Source organism: Orcinus orca, chromosome 9 (assembly GCF_937001465.1).
Source record: "Orcinus orca chromosome 9, mOrcOrc1.1, whole genome shotgun sequence".
NCBI lineage: Eukaryota > Metazoa > Chordata > Mammalia > Artiodactyla > Delphinidae > Orcinus > Orcinus orca.
In genome coordinates, this window is record NC_064567.1 from 18,266,805 (window position 1) to 18,276,328 (window position 9,524).

At 43.9% G+C, this 9,524-nt stretch overlaps 1 long non-coding RNA gene across 1 annotated transcript; it reads right to left on the reverse strand.

Annotated features, from left to right (window-relative positions):
* Window positions 1–3,266: 3,266 nt before the first annotated feature.
* LOC125965440 (uncharacterized) lies at window positions 3,267–9,502 on the reverse strand. Its single transcript, XR_007479320.1, has 3 exons — window positions 8,944–9,502; window positions 5,427–5,627; window positions 3,267–3,487 (listed from the first exon to the last, which is right to left on the reverse strand). It is a non-coding gene; the product is annotated as an uncharacterized LOC125965440 (long non-coding RNA).
* Between the last annotated feature and the right edge of the window lie 22 nt (window positions 9,503–9,524).

A 9,524-nucleotide genomic window follows, 5' to 3' on the forward strand; every position in this document is an offset into this window, starting at 1 on the left:
TCAGATACCTGCCTTAGACCCTGGCTCCATCTTACTCGCTATGATCTGTGGTACCTTTTAACCTTCCCATGCCTCAATTTCTTCTTTCACAAATTGGGGGAATAATAGTAACTGTCTTGTAAGTTTCCTTTAGGGATTACTTAATTAACAGGCTTGGAATAATGCCTGGCATGGAGTAACAACACTGGTTCTGGAGCCAGACTGCCTGACTCAACCTGCCACCTACTCAACCTCTGTAGGTCTTGGCTTCCTCATCTATAAAACTGGCATAACAATACTTACCTCTTGGGGTGATTACAATGCATAATTGGGAACATCTGTGCAGAGTTTGTGGCAAGCAGTAGCATAAATAAGACAGAAGTTTATATTTTTCTATCATGTAAAAGAAGATTGAAGGAAGGCACTCCAGGTCTGATAAGGCAGCGGCACCATTAAAAGAATCTAGGCTCCTTCTGTCCTGCGGCTTTATCCATGCTGTCTCGTGATTCAATCTGGCTGCTTGAGCTCCAGCATTACATCTACAATCCAGGCAGCAGAAGGGAAGAAGGGGCAAAGAAGAGATGGTATACACATAACCCTTTACTTAGTTGTTAGGTTTACCGAGAAATGTTCTCTTAGAAAACTCAATTCCCTTTGCTTGGTTAGCATGGAATTAGAGCCTTTTCTCTACTATAATTTTACTTCCTATAAAACTTGCTGGGGATTTTTCTGCATTCATAAGCAGAACGAATCACATAGTTTCAGAAAACATTTTCCCCCAAGAAGTTTCCTATATACATATATGAAACAAGTTGTGTGTGTGTGTAGACATGCTGCAGTCGATGGGCTTATAGTGTATATATTTGTCATTTACATTTTATGGAGGCTGCCCTCTGATAATCTTAACTTTTGGGGGGTCAGAAACCCACCTGAGAATCTAAAAGAAAGCTTGGAAGTCCTCCCTGGAAGAATGCACATAAAAACATACACTCCTAATGGTGCATGTAGTGGGTTTTTATTGCATTGAAAAGGTGTTTCTTTCTCAGAAATAATATTAAAAAATGTACAGTGATTTATGACTCATTCACTCTCATAAATGTTCAAGCTTGGCGAATTGTTTTGACAATGGGCTTTCCTTTGCTCTTAACAAAAGTCCGTGAGTTTCTCGGGAGCGTGCTCCCATTTCTCGACAAAGTCTTGTGATTCTACTGGTGACTCAAAGCCCTGATTCTGAGCAAACTGATGATGCCTGCAGCAGCAGACAAGGCTTCTTTCAGGATTTTCGCAGAGTATTCGAAATTTATAATGCAATGTGGGGCCTCCTCACACCCAAGGAGTCCCTCCCCCGCCCCGAGGCACTCCCCACCCCGTTATTCTTTCAACGTTGTTATCCCTATATGAAATCATCACAGTCGTTTGTTTAATAAATTTATTTCCTTAAAAACTATCGTCTTAAAATCTTATTCATCGTGATTACTGAGCTTTTTGTCTCTGCACCAAATTGTGAGTGAGTGCCTCTCTTGACCCACCCTGATCTTGGCCCTCGAGGTTGGGCAGTTTGAAATAGGTTGGACTGAGGGGTGTGGGGAGGATTTACTCCACAGAAACTGGCAACCACTGCAAATCAGACCTCCCCCGCTCCCCGCTCCCCAGAGCCCTGGTTATTAAACACTATCCACAGACCACTGCCAACAAGCCTCATTGCCAGAAGCCCTTGTACTTTATCCTCCAGCTCTTCTCTGAATGTTGGGTTCATGAACTTGCTGTAAGTGAAAACCAGCGCCCCCTGGAGGACGATGCTTCCCCTGCAGCTCTCTTAAGAGGGGGGCTGTTTTTCCTCTGCCAGTCTTCATTCCACTGAGCCTAAAAGTGAGGTGAATATCCTCCTGGGATATCGCAGCTTTTCGTTTATTTCCTCTCTCAACATCTCAGATACTTTGAAGTACATGGCATCAAACTGTAAGCCCCACTGTTCCTTCTACTGACCCCAGGGTCACTCTTCCACTTTTCACCACCCCTTCTGTAACCATTCTCCAAGACTTCCAACATCCGTATAATTCTTGGTGCCTCTGGTATCTCATTTAGTTGACCCCCTTCAATTGTTATGAACTTTTCCTCTCTTTACTGTTACTACCAATACATCTCCTACCATTAAATCTCAAATTTCAGCATCGCATCCTGACCAATACCTCTTTCCCCTGCTTCTAACACTCACACTTCATCAATTCCTTGGCGCCATTAAGACCCCTGATCCACTCATCTTATCTCACTTCACTGTCCATCATCTCCACCTTCCCTAGACAGTCAGCATCCCCTCGTCCTTGATTCCCTCTTTATCCAGCTTAGATTCCATGGTCTATTGCAATAATTGTTCTTCCCATTTATGTTTAGCTGGCAAATGGATTTTTTCTGTTCCCACCAATAGGAGGATCAAAGACATTTTGTATTCAGACAGAACAGACAACAGTATGCATTTACAGATTTCCCCCAGGGCTCAGTTAACTGTCTTTCTTTCTGTTGTAGTTCAAAGGTATCTGGACCTCTGGACATCCCACCTTGATCCATTATACCAATGACAGCATGCTAATGGGACTGTCTGAGCAAGAAATGGCTAGCACACTGGAGACCCTGGAAAGAAACATGTACTCCAGAGGTCGGGGAGTAAACCCCATCAAGACTCAGGATGCGTGCCACACCAGTAAAGTTTTTAGGGGTCCAGTGGTTGGGGCATTCTGGGACATTCCATCCAAGGAAAGGAAAGCACAAATTACTGCATCTTGAAACTATCATAATGAAGATGCTTTTCTTGGGAAACAGCAAGAGTGCCATTAAATGATAAGCTCGGATTGTTGCTTAGGCATTTGGGGCGTCTTGTGCCAGAGGACAAGCAAGCAAGAAGAGTCACCATCCTTCCTTGCTTCTCCACCACGCCCCTCCCCCCACCCCATGTACACACAAAACAACTCAACCACCCTCAAGGTCCACGGAGGCCTCTTCTCACCTGCTGGAATGTGTCTCTCTAGGTATGCACATGCATCACCTCCCTCTCCATCCTCCTTCCGACGCTGCCAACCCTGCCCTCATCTCTATCCTGATCACCTCCTTTGTCTTCATCATGTGGCTTAACATTATCTGGCCAGATATTACATTAGCTTGTTTTTAGGTATGTTTACTATTTATCTCTCCCTGGCTAGAAAGGAAGCTGCATGTGATCAGAGACTGTCCTGTTTATCTCTGTAATCCCAGGACCTAAAACAGTAACTGTTGGCATTAAACATTCAGTAAATATTTATTGGATAAGTGAATGAGTTTGTTGACTGAATACACTTCTTCCATAAAGGTACCAAACTTGCTAATACTACATGTGCTTTACCTACGCACAGAGATCTTTTCTTATAGTAGATTTTCTCAGGACGGGTATGGTGCTGGCCACTGAGGATGAAACGGGGGCTGGCAGCCAGGAAGTTATCGATCATGTCATCCAAGTCCATGCTCAAGTCCAAGCTGCCTACAAATACCAGAACCTGGGTTAGCAATTCTGTAGGTTCACTGACCTGCACCCACCCCACTCCACCCCTCCAAAACCAGGACCCCAGACAAATGAGGAGACCCCTCAATCTCACCAGTCACCTATTCCTAAATTGGAGCGCAGGAGACTTATTTATCTGCACTACTGTTGCAGCAAAAATAGAAATGAGACTTTTCTGATCAACAAGGAAAATAAGGAAACAGTGAACAGTCTGGGGAAACAACATAAACAGGCCTGAAAGAGTTAAGCAATCTTGGTTATTCTTTAGCTGTTACTACTAACAAACACTTGTAGCTAGACTTGTCCTTCACGAAGCTGACTACTCTCTGACTCCATACAAATTACCATTTGCACCTGACATTTCTTCTCCCCCTACACTCCCTTGCAGCACTCTTCATTTCAGAAAGAAGGTCACGGGCCAGTAACTTCAGGGACACCAGACCCGGTTGCTGAGCCACCTGATGCCAGCTTTGGCCATGAATTTGCAGAAGAAAAGAAACGCAAGCCCTTCACTACTTTGATCCTTATCACATACCCCCAGACTGCAGACTGCGAGCCCCACGCATAAAATCTTCTCCGATTCCCCAAGGAGGGAGGCACAGTTCTTGAGGCATTAGCGTACTGTGTCTTCCCTTGGCCTGGCAAAGAAAATAAAGCGCCTCTCTATTTCTTATCTTCCAATTCTCTGTCTCCGTATTGCTATTCGGCATTGGTGCACAGGCAGCCAGATTTGGCAACGCTCGCTACGCGGCCCATTCCCCTCGCAGTGACGGATGGGTAAGTCTCTCCTCTTGCCACTAGTGTACTAAGTCCCCTCCCTCGGAAAGCAGGAGCCACAGGCCGCAGAGGTTCTCAGCCACAGGGCCACCCCACCTCGGGATAAAGAATTCATTAATGCCTTTGGCATTTAATACAATGCCTCCCTCAGTCATCTGCTTTCTCTTAGGCTTTTTTGACTGGGAGAAAAAGGGTGGAGTCACTGCTGCAGGGGCGGGAAATTGTGCTGAAGCCCACAGATGCGCACACGTGCTCTCACGCATGCGCATGCGCTGTAAGAGTGTGGCCGGCACCAGTGCTCGTGGTGTGGATAATGAATGCTCTTTGCGAATAACTCCACCCCTGGGGGTTGGTTCCTTTTTATTTTGATGCTCTTAGGCAATGTGAGGTGAGGGAGGCCTTTGCCTCTATGCGGAATTTAAGGGGAGGAGGGCGCCAAAAATCTCAGGAATCGAGATAGGTTATATTTTAATGCAATATTTTAAAAATTGAAATTAATGCCAAAAAATCCATGATGAACAAAATATCAAAATTTTAAAAGAAGGCCACTTAACTAACTTGTTGGTATTGGGCCAATTAATATTACCAAACCTCAGTTTCTTCAATGCCCCAAATGGGAAAGGAATAGTCAGTTGTCTTGACCAGGAGGTTGTAAGGGTCAAATCAGACAGTGAATTTGAAGTGCCTGATACATGGAAGGCACCCATGGATATTATTATTCACAGGAATTTATTGAACAGTTGTGCTAAAGGTGACACAATGTTTGCTTCTCTCTCTCTTTTTTTTTGCTCTTCTGCTGTATCTATGAGTCTATGAGGAAGGTTAATATTGACAGTTCTCCCAACGATGTTTGCCATCTAAACCTCATCTTGCAAACAAAAATAAATACTGACACAGCTCCCCGACAGACCAGTTCCTTGAGCTTCTTATGTCCAGCCCACTCCATGACAGGAGCTGAAGCCTCTGTCCTTTTCCTGTGACCTCCATGCTCTTTCTCGTCTCTCCCTGCTTCCCACTTCCAGAGGACCAATCTCAGGCGTTCTCATTCCAAACTGATGATTGCTCAGCCAAGGGTACCAAAGGATGGAGTGGGCAGAGGCGGGGAGAAAGACGCCTTTGTTGGCATGACAGGAATGCTCACCCTGTGGATTTCTCCTGGGGCTGCTGTTGTCAGGTGCCTGGTGTGTGGTTATCACAGTTTTGCTGCTACCTGAAATGAGGAGTAGTGGTGAGGCCACGGTATGGATGGAGGGCAGAGTTCCAAACTGGAGACCATGACTCAGTAGTGGACCACGAAATCATTTATCATGGAATCAGGAGTGAATCATGGTTGCAATCAATACTAGAAAAATAAAACAAAACAGAATATGCAATATCAGAGTATGCCACAGATAATAAGGATGAAAATTGTTTTGTGGGTCTTTGGTGTCTGTGATACATATACATATGTGCACTGTGTCACATATGTGAACGAAGAATGTCACCTGCCATATCGGTAAAAAAAGAATTTGTGGCCATCAAGCCATCAGCCGCTGGCAGCCACCCCCAACGGTGCACCCTGAGGGGATTCAGGATGGAAAAAAAACAGGATACTGTCCCTAGATAGCTAAGGTGCATATCAAAGGAATAACTTCAATGAGCCCAGACTCTTGCATCTTCCCATACATAGAAAATTGCTAAATTCCTTAACTTGAGATATCCGGTTTTCTTTAATTAACCATAATCTTTTGATGTTCCAACTACCGGGTCTTTGTTGCAAAAACTCCTACATATCCTGGCTCCTCCCTCACCTCTTTGGAGCAGTCCTCAGAGCTCTCTGAGAGGCTGTCTCCCTCAGCAAGTCTGCTGAATAAAACATAATTCTCAACTTTTAGGTTGTGCATTTTTTTTTCAGTTGAAAAAAACGTATTTCCTACTGTGAGTCGTGGTAAAATAATTTGAAAGCCACCGGTGTAGTGGATAAGAGTTCAGGTGCCATATAGTCAAAGTTCTTGGGTTTAAATCTTGACCATGCCACTTACTTGCTATGAGACCTTAGCAATTTCTTTCCCTTCTCTGTGCCTCAGTTTCCTCATGTGTAAAATGGATGAATAATAGTACTCACTGCAAAGAGTGGTTATGAAGATTAAATGATTTAATGCACACGATGCTTGTAGAATAGTGCCAGGCACATAGTAAACTCAATAGAAATTAGCTATTATATTATTACTATCAGCAACAGCACCTTCATGTAATGTATGTAAAGTGTCTAAAGCAGTATCTGAAACATAATACGGGCTCAATTTGTCCTTGTGGAAGAGACTTTGCTGCTTACTTTATTCTACTGTATTCTCTTCTCCTCTGCTTTCTGGCACACAGGAAGATGACACTTGCCCATCTCACTGAAGATAGGCAGAACCTCGCAAGTAGGTCTGGCCAGTAGATTGTAGATGGAAGTGATGTGTGCCACTTGCAGGCCTGAGCAATTCATTACTCATTTGTGACTTCCTGGTGCTCTTTGGCTCTCCTGAGGCAAACCCTGAAGACTTGGGTTGGGGCAGCAGTGAAACAATGTGGTGGAACCTCTAGCCTGGGTCCTTGAGGGACTGCGAATAGAGCCTACTAGCTCCTTTCACCTCCAGCAGCCTGTGTGGACAGGTAGCATGTAACCTTTGTATGTCTGTTGATAACAGCTTTATGCAGATATAATTCACACGCCATCATATGCACCCTATTAAAGTGTACAATTTGGTAGTTTCTCATATATTTACAGAATTATACTAGATTTCACAGGACTTTGAATGCCAAGCTAAAGAGTTTATGTTTTAGGGCTTCCCTGGTGGCACAGTGGTTGCAAGTCCGCCTGCCAATGCAGGGGACACGGGTTCGTGCCCCAGTCCGGGAAAATCCCACATGCCGTGGAGTGGCTGGGCCCGTGAGCCATGGCCGCTGGGCCTGCGCGTCCGGAGCCTGTGCTCCGCAACGAGAGAGGCCACAACAGTGAGAGGCCCGCGTACCGCAAAAAAAAAAAAAAAAAAAGTTTAAGTTTTATCCTGTACTTAATAGGAAATTGTCTTTTAATTGCAAAAAATGTTTATTAATGAAATAATCTGACAAAGAGTATCCTCCCTTACATTTGGCTTATTCCTAACTTTATCCCTATGTTACACGTTGTTTTTTTCATGTTTGTAATCATGTCCTATTTATGATTTTGTTTTCTACTTTCACCTTAGTGTTATTTCATATACACTTTTCTCTATATCTAAATTGTCTTCATTTTTAATGGCTACACTTCATCTCTTGCTATTATTGGACATTTACAGTTTTACATTATGTGTATAGAACTGTTTTTCATCCATACAGGTGTGTGTGTGTGTGTGTGTGTGTGTGTGTGTGTGTGTGTGTGTGTGGCTAGACTAGGGTGAGGCAAGTGAAGTGCCAAGGGTAGAAAGCTTAAGGAGGTGTCCACGTTCAGGCCTGCAATTTTTCACCTAAGTACCTCACTTGCCTCACCCCAGTCCCAGCCCTATACCTATAGTATGGTATGTGTGTGTGTGTGTGTGTGTGCGCGCGCACGCGCATGTATGTGTGTTTTCGTTTCAAATTATTTCCTCAGGATGAGATTACTGGTTCTCATGATGGGATTATTGGTTTCGAGTACATTAAGATTCATATTGCTCTTAATAGGAATTACTAGAATGTTTCTCAGAAGAATTCCATTGATGGATTTCTAAAGAATAACTTTGATATGTGTACAATGTCATTTTACAAAGATTACAGAGGCAACAGGGCCTATCAAAACAGTATGTTCCAAATACAGTACTATTGTTGCTACAGAAGACCCACAGGTCTGACTTTTTACATTTGATAGCCCAGTCAGAATACTCCATTTTTAGCCAGTTATGCTTTCATGCAGTCAACTTGTAAACTCAATCATCAAAGAAAGAACAACAAAGCCATTCATAATGAATATACGTCCCTAACAGATAACCCCTCTGTGTATAGCAACCTGGTCACTCAGGGTGACTTTGGACAGCAACCTCTATGCCGACAAAGATCTTATGAATGCAGCGTGGTAGGCTACTGCTGTTCCAGCACAAACCAAATTCCCAGCGGTAGGCTCAAATTAAAATTCTCTTACGGGGGGACAAATAGTATCAGAATTTGCCTACTAACAACAGTTTTTGTAATAGTCAAAAGGAAAAACTCTCTGGGCTAGTCTGTTTTGTATAAATTTTTCCTAGGGAGGCGCTCTTTAGAAGTCACTAAACGGAAAATCACCAGAATGGAGTTTAGAGAGGTCTGGTTCCTGAGTCATTCACCGGGCAGAGGTAGTTCCCAATCTTGCATAATTAGGGGAAATATTAAAGGGAGATGGAGCAGAAAGATCAAAATTGAGGTAGGGTGCAGCATCATGGAGAAGGGTTGTTGGAAAGAATCCAAAATTGTCTACAAAGGTCTTCCAGCAACTTTCCTATGGTTATCTTGGAAACTAATGTGTTTTCCTACCTGCCAATTAAGGCCGATTAATTTATTATCTAGCACCTCCTAATTCGGAATATTTTGGAGCCACAATATTAAAGTTAACTTATCTTTTGTGGGTTTCTGCCTTATTCATCTAGAGAGCTTCGCTAAGTTACCCTGTATGAAATGTGCTGCTTTGATGGAGTCATACTTACCAAAGACTGAATGTCCTCTCTGTGTTCTGGATTAAGCTCATCAGGGATTTCTAACCTCGAGAGATGCTGGCTTTTGGAGGAAGGCTTGCTGAACCACACTCAGTGTGTACAGACACAGCTCACATCTAGGGTGGAGTGTGAAATTAGCCCTAGGAGGCTACATACAGGCTGGACAAACCCTAATCTCCAGGTGATGTTTTGTAGCAAGATTGCAAGCCACTTCTCTGGCGTGCACCTTTCTAAGAGCAAAGTGTGCTAAACCACAGCAGCAGTCTGTGTGTTCCTACACATTAAAGACCCGGCTTTGGTCACATTCCCAAAGAGCAGGATACTGGTCTTGAACAATAGACAAATGTACCCATATGCGCTCTTTTAAAAAATGAAAAAAAAACCCTTCCCAGGCTACTTATTTACGAGAAGTCTGTTACTTTTGCTAAAACATTCGCGTTTCCACGCTCCACAGCAGTTGGCTGAGCCAGCTGCGCCGCGCGGGGCGTGGGCGAACCAACGGCTAGAAAAGAATCCGGTCCCGCTAGGACCTAGCAGGAGGAGCTTCCCGGCAGAGCCACCCCACCCCGGGC